Here is a 15,873-nt window from a genome sequence, read left to right as displayed (position 1 = left end):
GGTTAGTGTTCGTATTGAGCAATAATTGAGGCTCTAGGCAAGGGTGTTTGCCGCGGAACAAATAACTCATCACGAGTTTCTCATTTAAATACAGAGAGCAGCAAGCAGACTATTTCAGAACAGCGCGTGGACCCGCAAGTAAGAGTGGCGGTAAGACATGTTACCGGGTTAGAGTCAAGCAGTTATTTACTTAAAGCATATTTTATGGTAGTAGTAACAGACCGGTACTTATGTATCCTTCAGGTGTTGGTACAGAGAGGCTTTTTGCCAGACAAGCAATTGAGAGTAATGAAAAGTCGTTTATAGGACCGTACGTATTTTTTATTTTTTGTTTTCTCAGGTATCTTTGGATTAAAGGTTTATAGTCGAGCACAGTAGTCCACTGGGTGTAACTACCACCAGCACGTTTTTATAGGTTGACACAGTCAGGAGCATGCTTCTCACCTTTGAGAATGTAAATACTTCCACTCAAACTTGCTTTCTTCCATATTTTGTTTAGACTTGCACATCTCATATTTAGTGATTGCTTTACGAAACACGGGTGTTTTATGGTGGCGTGTACCTTTGGTCGCTTTCCTTCAGTGTTCACTCCAGTACGCTCTTGCGAGATGTAACCTGTACATATGGAATTACTTATTAGAGTTTGGTTTGTTGTTGTTTTTTAGATCCTGTTGAATCTGCAATTTGAGAGACCAATCACTCAAGGACCATTGAATTTTGTTTGTAACTGTTTAATCCCCTGAAGAAGGGTGCTCTATGTACCCGAAATGCATTGGGTTTTGCTTTTTGAAATTTAATTTCTGATGAACCGTCATTATAATTTCACTTGGATTGAAAATATGTCGTGTTAATATTTTCAAGTGCTCCATGTTTTTGACCATGAATATTTTGTGAAATAAGTAGATACAAATATAATCTTGATGTATAATGTGGAATAGAAAGATAACTTTTCTTTGAAAAATAAATGTTAACCTGAAATTTGAATACTTGTGAAAAAATTCCATTTAAATTACAGAGGCGTTTTGCCCAACTGCTGTGCGACTAGCAGCCCTGGGTTGCCTTGGGCTTGTATTTACATGATTGTTACTTAGGAGGGAGTTTGGCACACAACCCTCACACTAGTAAGCACGCTAAGATTTCTTTACCATACACATAACTCATTTTAACCATTGAGTACAGGAGTGCAGTTCCACCCTACACAAAAAAATTTTATACCCACAGTGCCAACTAGTGGACTAGCACCCAAGAATAATCATGTCCTGGCAGGACATTTCGAATTTAACTACGAACCAGGCAGAGACGAAAGTTTACTCATCGGAAGAAGCAGAAATAATTTATGCCTTAGTGAAGGAAGTGAGGGAATACGGTACATCAACGGGAACTACTACACAGCAACTGAAACAACTCGAATATTTAATGAGAAAAGAAGTGAATCAAAGATTACACGCAACAACGTTGATTGAATATCATAAAGTCAAGCGTATACCCAGAGGCTTAAGGGTGGCTCTACGCCCAATGCTCTTCAAATACAATAAATCCTTTATGGCTCGTTGGAACGCTATCTTGAACAAATGTTCGCTTGATTTAATCTTGCTTATAATAGAAGAGATATCGACACTGTTAAACGAATTAAGTTTTGACATCAACAAATTAAAAAACGAAATAAGCAACCGGATGGAAAATGAGAATTGGAATCAAGTACTTGAAAAGATAAACAAAAATCTGGATACGCATGCAAAGGAGGTACATGAAAGGAAGATTCGTAAGTTCCGAAGGGATACGATAGATTACAAGTTGGACGAGGTCTACACTTGGGCCGAAAAATATGCACAGAAGAGGGTCTTCAAAAAACCAGATGCAGCGTCGTCCGAGGAGAGCATAGTACAAGATGAGGATCTAACGATGCAGAGGCCCCCTGCTACTTTGACACATCTTACAGCACCAAACTTGGAGATTTCGGCTACCACTTCCAAAAGTAGTGGTCCTTTTTTAGGGGAGGGCCCCCCGATCAGGATTCCACCAGACAAAACGCCAACACAACAAGACGAAATACAAGGCGTGGAAAAACCAAAAGTGCACAAGGAACAAGGCAGACCGCAGCGCACTGTGAAGAAGTGAACTCCTTGGTAATTAACATCTCATCAAGACAGTTAACTTCGGAAGAGACCAAAGTACTCAATAAAGGAACCTCCTTTGTTCCATCTTACACATCTAACGCATTAGAAACGGAGGTAGCCCTCTTCAAATTCATGCGCAAATTAAGGTTAAGGTGGTTTTTCACACTCAACCCCAGTCAACAAGAACTCACACTTGAACAGAAGAAATTTAGACCCAAGAGCAGATTTTTATCGCCAATCTCTCATAAGACCCTTGACATCTTTGAATCTCTGGTTAAAAAGGATTTAGAGGCAATACAATATGGTTCAAAACAACACCAAAACTTAAGTCCAAAAGAACGACGTACCCTTAACAAGTTGAGACAAGATTCTTCAGTGACATTTCATCCAGCCGACAAAGGAGGAGCTCTAGTGGTGCTTGACACCGATTTTTACAACAAGAGTGTAATGGAACACATTCAAGATAGAGATACTTACCTTCCTTTGGAACACGATCCCACAAATGAATTATTGAGAATACTGGACGAGTTCTTGTCCAGAGCTTTAGAATCTGGCATTATAGATGCAAATACAAGGAAATTTCTATTCAACTCTGCACCTAAGATTCCTACCCTGTACATGCTACCGAAGGTGCACAAGCACAGAACTAAACCACCTTTTCGACCGATAGTAGCAGGGTGTGGATCTATCCACGAGTCTCTTGGATACTATCTTGACTTTTACCTCCAACCGTTGGTCCAATCCTGGAAGACATATGTTAAAGACACCACTGATTGTTTACTGAAACTGGAATCACAAAAACATCTCTTTGCTAATGACATCTGGCTCTGCACTATTGATGTAGTTGCACTATACACCTCTATCGCACACGAAGAAGGACTGGAGGCAATAGAATGGCGATTGCTAAATTCTGAAATTGATCACGATAAAGCAGTGTTTCTACTAGAATTATTACACTTTGCACTTTACAACAACTACTTCGTTTGGATGGAAAACTTTTTCATACAGCGTACAGGAACAGCGATGGGTTTTCCTGGAGCACCATCGTACGCCAATACCTACATGGCCCACTTCGAGGATCAATTTATACTTTCCAATGATATGTGGAAAAAACATGCAGCAGTTTTCTTGAGGTACATAGACGACATCTTAGTCGTCTGGACAGGTACCAGAGACGAATTGGAAGAGAGCATCGGCAAATTGAATGAACGGAACCCTCGTATTCAATTTACACATAGTATAGACAAACAGAAGATCCATTTCTTGGACATTGAAATAAGTAAAACACCTACAGGGCTATCTACGTCGGTATATAGGAAGCCAACAGATGTGAACAACGCACTGCTCTTCTCGAGTGCGCATCCATACAGCCTGAAAAAACATCTTCCGATTTCGCAGATGATGCGAATTAAGAGAATAACATCGGATGATGCACGAAGCGAGGAAGAGATCACAGCACAGAAGCAACAATACACAGAGCGAGGTTACCCAGAGAAAATACTGAATGAAGCTGCACAGGCAACATCAAAAAAAACTCGGAATGAACTTTTAACTCCTAAAGAAAAAATACCCATGCAACGTGAGGTATTTGTTCTTAAGAATTCCACGCAAGCAACACAAATCAAAACAGCAATCAGGAACCGTTGGGAACTAATCGAAAATGAACCTGACTTTAAAACAGTCTTTCATGGTAGTCCCCTTTTTGCACATACCAGAACCAAGAATCTAAGGGAATTCCTGAAACCTCAAAAAAGAACCATCCGACAAAGAGAGAGGGGTATGATGAAATGCTATAACTGCGGACAATGTGGTAACGTTATCACAGGTGATCAATTTCCTCACCCGCAATCAGGGGTGAGCATCAAATTAAGACATAATGCAGATTGCAACACAGAAGGAGTTGTATATGCGATCAAGTGTCCTTGTGGACTAGTGTACGTGGGGCGCACCAGTCGTAAAATAAAGACTCGCATAGTAGAACATAAAAGTCGTATTAGGAATCGCACCACAACTTCCCCATTGGCCAGACATTGGGTAGAAGCTAAACACACAATTCCCCAATTAAGGTTCACAGTCCTAGAATGTATAGAGCGCTCCCCAGGATTGGATTTGCATACACTTCTAGCGAGAAGGGAAACACATTGGATAAAATTCTTAGGAACAATTAATCCGAATGGTTTAAATGATCATTACGAACTTGTGTGTTTTCTTTAAAATTTCATAACAGGACGTATGTCAGATTGTAAGGAGGAACACTGAGTCTTGAAACCTATTCATGCTGTCTTCTTTTTCCTGTTTCTACCTACTCTTAGTTTCAGCTAGTACACGTTTGAGCTAACAGCACAATGAATGAGTCTGTGGTAATCAGAGGTTTTTTATACTTGAGCTTTTTGGTTACATGCACTTTTTATTTACTTTTTGCACACGTAACACTCTTTTTATATCTTTTTTATATCTAGTTTGTTTTGTCCTCTTAGACATTTGTATATCTAGCGCATGTACATAGCGGGAATTTTTTATATTAGGGCAGAGGTAGCCGTATAATTGAACAACATACATGAGGATACATTTTGTACTATTTCTTTGATTAAAGATTGACACCGGACCCTACCATTAATAATAATTAACAATATTCTAGATGGGTTCTTTTAAGATCAACATGACACGTGTAGTTTTGGTTGTGTAGCGTGAGGGAGAAGGAGAGCAGTGGGACTGCCATGGGGAATGAGGATTATCCAAGTATTGCACAGATAGTCCCTTCTTTGTGTTTACTCAGGTAGTAAAAATCGGGCGAGTTCCGCACCACGTGATCGGCAGGGCGGACTCGCACCAGGAAATCATTCAGGACGCCGTTGTTGGAGGCGCCAGGTTAGTGTTCGTATTGAGCAATAATTGAGGCTCTAGGCAAGGGTGTTTGCCGCGGAACAAATAACTCATCACGAGTTTCTCATTTAAATACAGAGAGCAGCAAGCAGACTATTTCAGAACAGCGCGTGGACCCGCAAGTAAGAGTGGCGGTAAGACATGTTACCGGGTTAGAGTCAAGCAGTTATTTACTTAAAGCATATTTTATGGTAGTAGTAACAGACCGGTACTTATGTATCCTTCAGGTGTTGGTACAGAGAGGCTTTTTGCCAGACAAGCAATTGAGAGTAATGAAAAGTCGTTTATAGGACCGTACGTATTTTTTATTTTTTGTTTTCTCAGGTATCTTTGGATTAAAGGTTTATAGTCGAGCACAGTAGTCCACTGGGTGTAACTACCACCAGCACGTTTTTATAGGTTGACACAGTCAGGAGCATGCTTCTCACCTTTGAGAATGTAAATACTTCCACTCAAACTTGCTTTCTTCCATATTTTGTTTAGACTTGCACATCTCATATTTAGTGATTGCTTTACGAAACACGGGTGTTTTATGGTGGCGTGTACCTTTGGTCGCTTTCCTTCAGTGTTCACTCCAGTACGCTCTTGCGAGATGTAACCTGTACATATGGAATTACTTATTAGAGTTTGGTTTGTTGTTGTTTTTTAGATCCTGTTGAATCTGCAATTTGAGAGACCAATCACTCAAGGACCATTGAATTTTGTTTGTAACTGTTTAATCCCCTGAAGAAGGGTGCTCTATGTACCCGAAATGCATTGGGTTTTGCTTTTTGAAATTTAATTTCTGATGAACCGTCATTATAATTTCACTTGGATTGAAAATATGTCGTGTTAATATTTTCAAGTGCTCCATGTTTTTGACCATGAATATTTTGTGAAATAATTAGATACAAATATAATCTTGATGTATAATGTGGAATAGAAAGATAACTTTTCTTTGAAAAATAAATGTTAACCTGAAATTTGAATACTTGTGAAAAAATTCCATTTAAATTACAGAGGCGTTTTGCCCAACTGCTGTGCGACTAGCAGCCCTGGGTTGCCTTGGGCTTGTATTTACATGATTGTTACTTAGGAGGGAGTTTGGCACACAACCCTCACACTAGTAAGCACGCTAAGATTTCTTTACCATACACATAACTCATTTTAACCATTGAGTACAGGAGTGCAGTTCCACCCTACACAAAAAAATTTTATACCCACAGTGCCAACTAGTGGACTAGCACCCAAGAATAATCATGTCCTGGCAGGACATTTCGAATTTAACTACGAACCAGGCAGAGACGAAAGTTTACTCATCGGAAGAAGCAGAAATAATTTATGCCTTAGTGAAGGAAGTGAGGGAATACGGTACATCAACGGGAACTACTACACAGCAACTGAAACAACTCGAATATTTAATGAGAAAAGAAGTGAATCAAAGATTACACGCAACAACGTTGATTGAATATCATAAAGTCAAGCGTATACCCAGAGGCTTAAGGGTGGCTCTACGCCCAATGCTCTTCAAATACAATAAATCCTTTATGGCTCGTTGGAACGCTATCTTGAACAAATGTTCGCTTGATTTAATCTTGCTTATAATAGAAGAGATATCGACACTGTTAAACGAATTAAGTTTTGACATCAACAAATTAAAAAACGAAATAAGCAACCGGATGGAAAATGAGAATTGGAATCAAGTACTTGAAAAGATAAACAAAAATCTGGATACGCATGCAAAGGAGGTACATGAAAGGAAGATTCGTAAGTTCCGAAGGGATACGATAGATTACAAGTTGGACGAGGTCTACACTTGGGCCGAAAAATATGCACAGAAGAGGGTCTTCAAAAAACCAGATGCAGCGTCGTCCGAGGAGAGCATAGTACAAGATGAGGATCTAACGATGCAGAGGCCCCCTGCTACTTTGACACATCTTACAGCACCAAACTTGGAGATTTCGGCTACCACTTCCAAAAGTAGTGGTCCTTTTTTAGGGGAGGGCCCCCCGATCAGGATTCCACCAGACAAAACGCCAACACAACAAGACGAAATACAAGGCGTGGAAAAACCAAAAGTGCACAAGGAACAAGGCAGACCGCAGCGCACTGTGAAGAAGTGAACTCCTTGGTAATTAACATCTCATCAAGACAGTTAACTTCGGAAGAGACCAAAGTACTCAATAAAGGAACCTCCTTTGTTCCATCTTACACATCTAACGCATTAGAAACGGAGGTAGCCCTCTTCAAATTCATGCGCAAATTAAGGTTAAGGTGGTTTTTCACACTCAACCCCAGTCAACAAGAACTCACACTTGAACAGAAGAAATTTAGACCCAAGAGCAGATTTTTATCGCCAATCTCTCATAAGACCCTTGACATCTTTGAATCTCTGGTTAAAAAGGATTTAGAGGCAATACAATATGGTTCAAAACAACACCAAAACTTAAGTCCAAAAGAACGACGTACCCTTAACAAGTTGAGACAAGATTCTTCAGTGACATTTCATCCAGCCGACAAAGGAGGAGCTCTAGTGGTGCTTGACACCGATTTTTACAACAAGAGTGTAATGGAACACATTCAAGATAGAGATACTTACCTTCCTTTGGAACACGATCCCACAAATGAATTATTGAGAATACTGGACGAGTTCTTGTCCAGAGCTTTAGAATCTGGCATTATAGATGCAAATACAAGGAAATTTCTATTCAACTCTGCACCTAAGATTCCTACCCTGTACATGCTACCGAAGGTGCACAAGCACAGAACTAAACCACCTTTTCGACCGATAGTAGCAGGGTGTGGATCTAGCCACGAGTCTCTTGGATACTATCTTGACTTTTACCTCCAACCGTTGGTCCAATCCTGGAAGACATATGTTAAAGACACCACTGATTGTTTACTGAAACTGGAATCACAAAAACATCTCTTTGCTAATGACATCTGGCTCTGCACTATTGATGTAGTTGCACTATACACCTCTATCGCACACGAAGAAGGACTGGAGGCAATAGAATGGCGATTGCTAAATTCTGAAATTGATCACGATAAAGCAGTGTTTCTACTAGAATTATTACACTTTGCACTTTACAACAACTACTTCGTTTGGATGGAAAACTTTTTCATACAGCGTACAGGAACAGCGATGGGTTTTCCTGGAGCACCATCGTACGCCAATACCTACATGGCCCACTTCGAGGATCAATTTATACTTTCCAATGATATGTGGAAAAAACATGCAGCAGTTTTCTTGAGGTACATAGACGACATCTTAGTCGTCTGGACAGGTACCAGAGACGAATTGGAAGAGAGCATCGGCAAATTGAATGAACGGAACCCTCGTATTCAATTTACACATAGTATAGACAAACAGAAGATCCATTTCTTGGACATTGAAATAAGTAAAACACCTACAGGGCTATCTACGTCGGTATATAGGAAGCCAACAGATGTGAACAACGCACTGCTCTTCTCGAGTGCGCATCCATACAGCCTGAAAAAACATCTTCCGATTTCGCAGATGATGCGAATTAAGAGAATAACATCGGATGATGCACGAAGCGAGGAAGAGATCACAGCACAGAAGCAACAATACACAGAGCGAGGTTACCCAGAGAAAATACTGAATGAAGCTGCACAGGCAACATCAAAAAAAACTCGGAATGAACTTTTAACTCCTAAAGAAAAAATACCCATGCAACGTGAGGTATTTGTTCTTAAGAATTCCACGCAAGCAACACAAATCAAAACAGCAATCAGGAACCGTTGGGAACTAATCGAAAATGAACCTGACTTTAAAACAGTCTTTCATGGTAGTCCCCTTTTTGCACATACCAGAACCAAGAATCTAAGGGAATTCCTGAAACCTCAAAAAAGAACCATCCGACAAAGAGAGAGGGGTATGATGAAATGCTATAACTGCGGACAATGTGGTAACGTTATCACAGGTGATCAATTTCCTCACCCGCAATCAGGGGTGAGCATCAAATTAAGACATAATGCAGATTGCAACACAGAAGGAGTTGTATATGCGATCAAGTGTCCTTGTGGACTAGTGTACGTGGGGCGCACCAGTCGTAAAATAAAGACTCGCATAGTAGAACATAAAAGTCGTATTAGGAATCGCACCACAACTTCCTCATTGGCCAGACATTGGGTAGAAGCTAAACACACAATTCCCCAATTAAGGTTCACAGTCCTAGAATGTATAGAGCGCTCCCCAGGATTGGATTTGCATACACTTCTAGCGAGAAGGGAAACACATTGGATAAAATTCTTAGGAACAATTAATCCGAATGGTTTAAATGATCATTACGAACTTGTGTGTTTTCTTTAAAATTTCATAACAGGACGTATGTCAGATTGTAAGGAGGAACACTGAGTCTTGAAACCTATTCATGCTGTCTTCTTTTTCCTGTTTCTACCTACTCTTAGTTTCAGCTAGTACACGTTTGAGCTAACAGCACAATGAATGAGTCTGTGGTAATCAGAGGTTTTTTATACTTGAGCTTTTTGGTTACATGCACTTTTTATTTACTTTTTGCACACGTAACACTCTTTTTATATCTTTTTTATATCTAGTTTGTTTTGTCCTCTTAGACATTTGTATATCTAGCGCATGTACATAGCGGGAATTTTTTATATTAGGGCAGAGGTAGCCGTATAATTGAACAACATACATGAGGATACATTTTGTACTATTTCTTTGATTAAAGATTGACACCGGACCCTACCATTAATAATAATTAACAATATTCTAGATGGGTTCTTTTAAGATCAACATGACACGTGTAGTTTTGGTTGTGTAGCGTGAGGGAGAAGGAGAGCAGTGGGACTGTCATGGGGAATGAGGATTATCCAAGTATTGCACAGATAGTCCCTTCTTTGTGTTTACTCAGGTAGTAAAAATCGGGCGAGTTCCGCACCACGTGATCGGCAGGGCGGACTCGCACCAGGAAATCATTCAGGACGCCGTTGTTGGAGGCGCCAGGTTAGTGTTCGTATTGAGCAATAATTGAGGCTCTAGGCAAGGGTGTTTGCCGCGGAACAAATAACTCATCACGAGTTTCTCATTTAAATACAGAGAGCAGCAAGCAGACTATTTCAGAACAGCGCGTGGACCCGCAAGTAAGAGTGGCGGTAAGACATGTTACCGGGTTAGAGTCAAGCAGTTATTTACTTAAAGCATATTTTATGGTAGTAGTAACAGACCGGTACTTATGTATCCTTCAGGTGTTGGTACAGAGAGGCTTTTTGCCAGACAAGCAATTGAGAGTAATGAAAAGTCGTTTATAGGACCGTACGTATTTTTTATTTTTTGTTTTCTCAGGTATCTTTGGATTAAAGGTTTATAGTCGAGCACAGTAGTCCACTGGGTGTAACTACCACCAGCACGTTTTTATAGGTTGACACAGTCAGGAGCATGCTTCTCACCTTTGAGAATGTAAATACTTCCACTCAAACTTGCTTTCTTCCATATTTTGTTTAGACTTGCACATCTCATATTTAGTGATTGCTTTACGAAACACGGGTGTTTTATGGTGGCGTGTACCTTTGGTCGCTTTCCTTCAGTGTTCACTCCAGTACGCTCTTGCGAGATGTAACCTGTACATATGGAATTACTTATTAGAGTTTGGTTTGTTGTTGTTTTTTAGATCCTGTTGAATCTGCAATTTGAGAGACCAATCACTCAAGGACCATTGAATTTTGTTTGTAACTGTTTAATCCCCTGAAGAAGGGTGCTCTATGTACCCGAAATGCATTGGGTTTTGCTTTTTGAAATTTAATTTCTGATGAACCGTCATTATAATTTCACTTGGATTGAAAATATGTTGTGTTAATATTTTCAAGTGCTCCATGTTTTTGACCATGAATATTTTGTGAAATAAGTAGATACAAATATAATCTTGATGTATAATGTGGAATAGAAAGATAACTTTTCTTTGAAAAATAAATGTTAACCTGAAATTTGAATACTTGTGAAAAAATTCCATTTAAATTACAGAGGCGTTTTGCCCAACTGCTGTGCGACTAGCAGCCCTGGGTTGCCTTGGGCTTGTATTTACATGATAAGAACTGCTCTGGGCAGGCGTTAGGTTTTGGAGATATTCGCACTAGCGCGAATATTTACAAAAGTACGCCTTTGTAGGTAATAGGAGATAGCGATGTTAGCGACTGTTTACAGTCGCTAACATACTGGGCACGCCCACTTTGCATGTCATTAGCGATAAATATCGCTGACATGCAAAGTGGGCCCCAAGATGATCGCTATCTCCTACTAGCTGTCGCTAACTGGTGTTAGCGACAGCTAGGTAATAGGGCGATTAAATTATCGTGGCTTTAGCGGGAAAAATTCCAGCTAAAGCGGCGATAAGGCCCTTGGTAATATGCCCCAATATTTCATGTGCATAGCTCAGTGGGTTACTGCTTTTGTCACAAAGATTATTTTGTTACTGTGCAATTCATAAGTTACAATTGTAATCTAGCACATTGAGCTTTAAAGTGCCATCAAGGACCTTCATGCCAACTGCATGGTACAGGTTAGATCGTTTTTCCCCTTTCATTACCTTGATGTTGCTAAAAAAGGTTTGTTTGGGTAGAAATACATTCTTCTTATTAAAGTCAACCCTAACCACTGCTAAGTTCTGAATCCTGAGTTTGTGCTTCTCCAGACCAAGCACTCTTAAAAAGAGCCTAACAGTATGGATGACATGTGAATCCTACACCTTGTAGTCCTCTTTGCCTTAATGTAACATTTTCTAATCACTGATTTACACATGTGATTCATTATCTCTGTATGTGTGTGTGATGCAAAGTGCTGTCACACCCTACACTGGTATGAGAGGTGCTATAAAACAAATAAAATGCATGTGACAGAGGGGCTTTTAAGAGATGAGAGGCACTGTTGGAGACTGATAGTGAGGGAATCATTAAAGAACCCCAACAAAGATTGTCATATCTTGGTGCCCAGTGAGGAGATAATTCACTAAGTTTTAAAAGCTAATACAATTCAATATGTATATATTGTAGAATGCACCACTTCCCCCCAAATTTTCTTAGAGGGAGAACGTGGCGTGGCTTGGATGGCAACGCAGGCGGTTGCCTAAGTTCGAGAGCTCCGCGACCCCGGGGGTTAAAAGCAGCGAGAAAACGGCGAAACGCATCAAACTCCCGCACAAAGCAGCAAGAGGTGTGTAGGAACACGCAGAGCAGCGAGGGAGGCAGCCAGTGTGAGCGGCAAATCAAAGGAAAAAGCAGAAAAAGCCAAGATTCCCCCGAGACAGGGGAAACGAGGCAGCAGACCAAGATGGCGGGGCCATAAAAACTCACAACGCAACTACAACGACTCCGGAAAACAGCACCAGGTTTTGAGTCGGAGTGAACGCTTGGACGCGTGGACGCAGGGTGCAGAGCTTGCGGGAGGAAGCGCAAAGCGAGCGAAAGTCAGACCAGGTTAAACTAATAACAATAAAGGGCGAAAAGGACAAGGAACCAAGCCATAAAGTGGCGGCCATCTTAAGCGTCTCTTACTGCTTGAACAACACAGCAGAAGGGCAGCCAGGAGGGAAGCACACGGAGTGCAGCGTGGCGCAATCCGGCATAGAGCTCGCCGGCGGAAAACAACAACCGATGAACAAAGCACAAGCTGCCACACTTTGAGGAGAAGGAGCGGTGAAGCAGGACTAGAGTGAAACAAGCACCTATGGCAAGCGCTAGAACGGAGTGAGCCAAGCTGAGCCGGGCAAACCAGGCAAGATGGAGCGCAGCGCCGGATCTCCCTGCAAGCACCGCCCATCACGGGGGGACAAAATACCACCAGGTAAGCCGCCCGCAATAACAAAACGCGGCTTTTTAGCGTAAACGGTGAGAACAAAACAACGGCGGCCATCTTAGGAGGGGCAAGAAGCCAAGCTGAGCCGGGCAAACCAGGCAAGGTGGAGCGAGGCGCCGGATCTCCCTGCAAACACCGACCATCGGGGGGGGACAAAATATCACCAAGTAAGCCGCCCGCAATAACAAAACGCGGTTTTTCAGCGTAAACGATGACAACAAAACAACGGCGGCCATCTTAGGAGGGGCAATCAGATACCGAACTGAAAACCTCCACACACCATAAACGCACCAACAGAATCGCGGTGCGATAAAAGCCAGCATTCGTGGGGGGCCTGCACCCGAAAAACGGAATAACCGGCAGCCACACAAGGAGGTACGATGCAAGGGGCGGCACGAGCGCGAGGAAAATAACGGCGGCCGTCTTAGAAGGGGAAACAGGCAGCAGCCATCACAGAAGAGGCAGTCACCGGCTGGCAAACACAGAAAGGGGAAAGACCAACTGCTAACAAGAACCAGACCCCTACTGGTCCCCAGACAGACAGCGGCCCTCCCAATAGCGGGAGAAACAACAAGAGGCCCTGCGTCTGCCAGGCACAGCGAAGTTAAAGGCGCCACCAGCTGCAAGAAAGGCGGAAGGTGTAGAACGGAAACGAACGAGGCGAGCACCAGGGAGGCCCTGGGAAGGGAAGCCACACCCAACAGCCCACACCAGAGTGTACCAGAAGCACCAGAAGTGGCCAACGAAGGTACCACGGAAAACAGGTGGGGGCAGAGACGCTGTAGGAGGCTGGGTTGAAGTACCGGCACCAAGCAGAAGGGGGGGCGGCAAAACGTGACAGTAGCCCTGGCGTCAGGGAAAACTAAAACAAGGACAATAAGGTGGCCCAACAGGTTCACGTTCGGGAACACCGCAAAGTCTGATAAAGACACGACCAACACAAAACCCAGCCCATCACAAAGCGCGCAACAAGTAGACCAGCAAAAGAAGGGAAGGCTGTCCGCTCATCAAGAAAAGAGAGGTTTGGGCAGGATGACGACCAGTGACATCAAAAAGATTAGGAAAGATCTAGAATCGCCAATCAAACTGAAGACGTTGCAAAACACGGAGACAGCGATGGACCTGCTCTTAAAAAAAATAACCGAAGCCAACGACCTGGCAAAAGCCACAAAGATCTCCATGGACAACGTCCAACTAGAGCTCACAACCATACGCGCAGACCAGAGCAAAATAGTGAGCAGAGTAGGAGAGGCGGAAAGAAGAATCAGCGAAATAGAAGACAAATCTGGCTCCATGGAAAGAGATGTTTGCTACATATCCAAGATCTCTAGCGACTTGCAGAGAACGCTCGCGGAACAAGAAGACAAAAACAGGAAAGGGAACATCAGAATCCTAGGTGTGCCAGAAGAGGAGGAAGACGAAGCGGGCTCATGCACAGCGTTACTCGAAACACTGATACCCAAGCTGACCGGTTTAAACTTCGAAAGAGCATTAGAGATTGACAAAGCGTACAGAGTACCAGCTACAAGACAGCTGCACATGAAAGGCCCGAGAACTATCATCTGCAAACCGCTGAGAGCTAACCACACAGACGCCATTTTTACCTTCGCACGTAAGGGCCAATCCCTCAACTGGAAGGGCAAAAAGATAATCATCACCCAGGACTTCTCTAAAAGCACGGTAGAAACAAGGAAGGCGTTCCTGGCACTAAGAGAAACGATGAAGAAGGCCAAGATAACGTGCAGCTTTGTTGGACCGGCAAAAATGAAGATATCAGACAGGAAAGGCACACGACTGTTCGAAGATCCGGCAGAGCTACGCAGATACCTTCAGGAGCCAGACCAAGAAGAGATGGAACAAAAGAGCCCGGGAACGGCAAAGAGAAGAGCCTCATCAGACGGCTCGGAGACAGGAGAAAAAGGAACAGCAGGTCGCCGATGAAAGACACCGTCACTACATGGGAAAGCGCAGACACCTACCTCAAATGAGCATAGCTACCTCAATTGAACGACACACCTACCTCATGGTAAATGGATATAAGAACTAAGACATTGCTATAAAGGACATCTACCTCAGGGAATACGATATGAAGGATGTGAGAGTTCCAGCCAAGAGTACAAAATCTCTCAGAGTACAAAAACTCTCAGAACATTGGGTTGGCCCATGGATCAAGGATCGACAAGATATCCTTTTATCAACACACAGCACGGAAGGGTGCGGGGGGAAGATCTAATGTACCCGGGGGGGCGGAGGGCGGAGAACGGTTGCTGTCGCACGTTTACAGTACATTGACAGGCGGGAGGGGGGAGGGGGGAGGAGGAGGGGGAGAGGGCAGGGGGGAGGCCATGAAGCGCAGACAATCAGACCTTGGTGGGGCTATCAACTCTTTTTTTCTTTCTTGCTTCTACTCACACATACTTCCCTATCCCAATCCAGACCCCGGGGGGGGCCCAAAGACTGGTGGCGAGAGGCAGGTTCACACCGACTGCAGAGGTCAAACATAGGATCCAACCCAGAGAACAGCGACTTAACAGAGACACCATGACCGCACACAACACTCAAGGCCTAGCGCAGATAACCACTGACAATAAGATAGTATCGCTTAACGTCAAAGGCCTCAACCACCCCGTCAAGCGACGAAAGACACTAGACTACCTGAACAGGCTCAAAGCAGATGTATATGTCCTCCAAGAAACTAGAGTGTCCATAGAGGACGCAAACAAGCTTAAGGCAAACTGGATAAGTGAGATGGCATGCTCACCAGCAGTCAACAAAAAAGGAGGGGTGATCACCATCATAAGCAAGAAAGGGAAATTCAAGATTCTAGGCAGCGCAGCAGACACGGAAGGCAGGAGGCTAGTTACAAGCATCAAGAGAGGCAAATAAACGATGCACATAGCAAACATCTACGGGCCGAACGCTACAAACAAAAAGTTCTGGGAGGAGGTAGAAAGCGAACTTAGCAAGATCCCACTGGGAGAACTACTGATAACTGCAGGGGACATGAACCAGGCGATGGACAATGCCATAGATAGGCAACCGCACAGGCCCAGCCACGCCACA

At 42.9% G+C, this 15,873-nt stretch overlaps 1 protein-coding gene across 1 annotated transcript in view; it reads left to right on the top strand.

Moving 5' to 3' along the window:
• The window catches only part of ME1 (malic enzyme 1), a 1,446,246-nt gene that overhangs the window by 867,745 nt on the left and 562,628 nt on the right, over nucleotides 1-15,873 (top strand). The gene's annotated exons all lie outside the window — the stretch shown is intronic.

The sequence above is a fragment of the Lissotriton helveticus genome, chromosome 6, assembly GCF_964261635.1.
Source record: "Lissotriton helveticus chromosome 6, aLisHel1.1, whole genome shotgun sequence".
Lineage (NCBI taxonomy): Eukaryota > Metazoa > Chordata > Amphibia > Caudata > Salamandridae > Lissotriton > Lissotriton helveticus.
The sequence above is the reverse complement of the archived record's forward strand: the minus strand, read 5'-3'. Positions and strand labels throughout refer to the sequence as shown.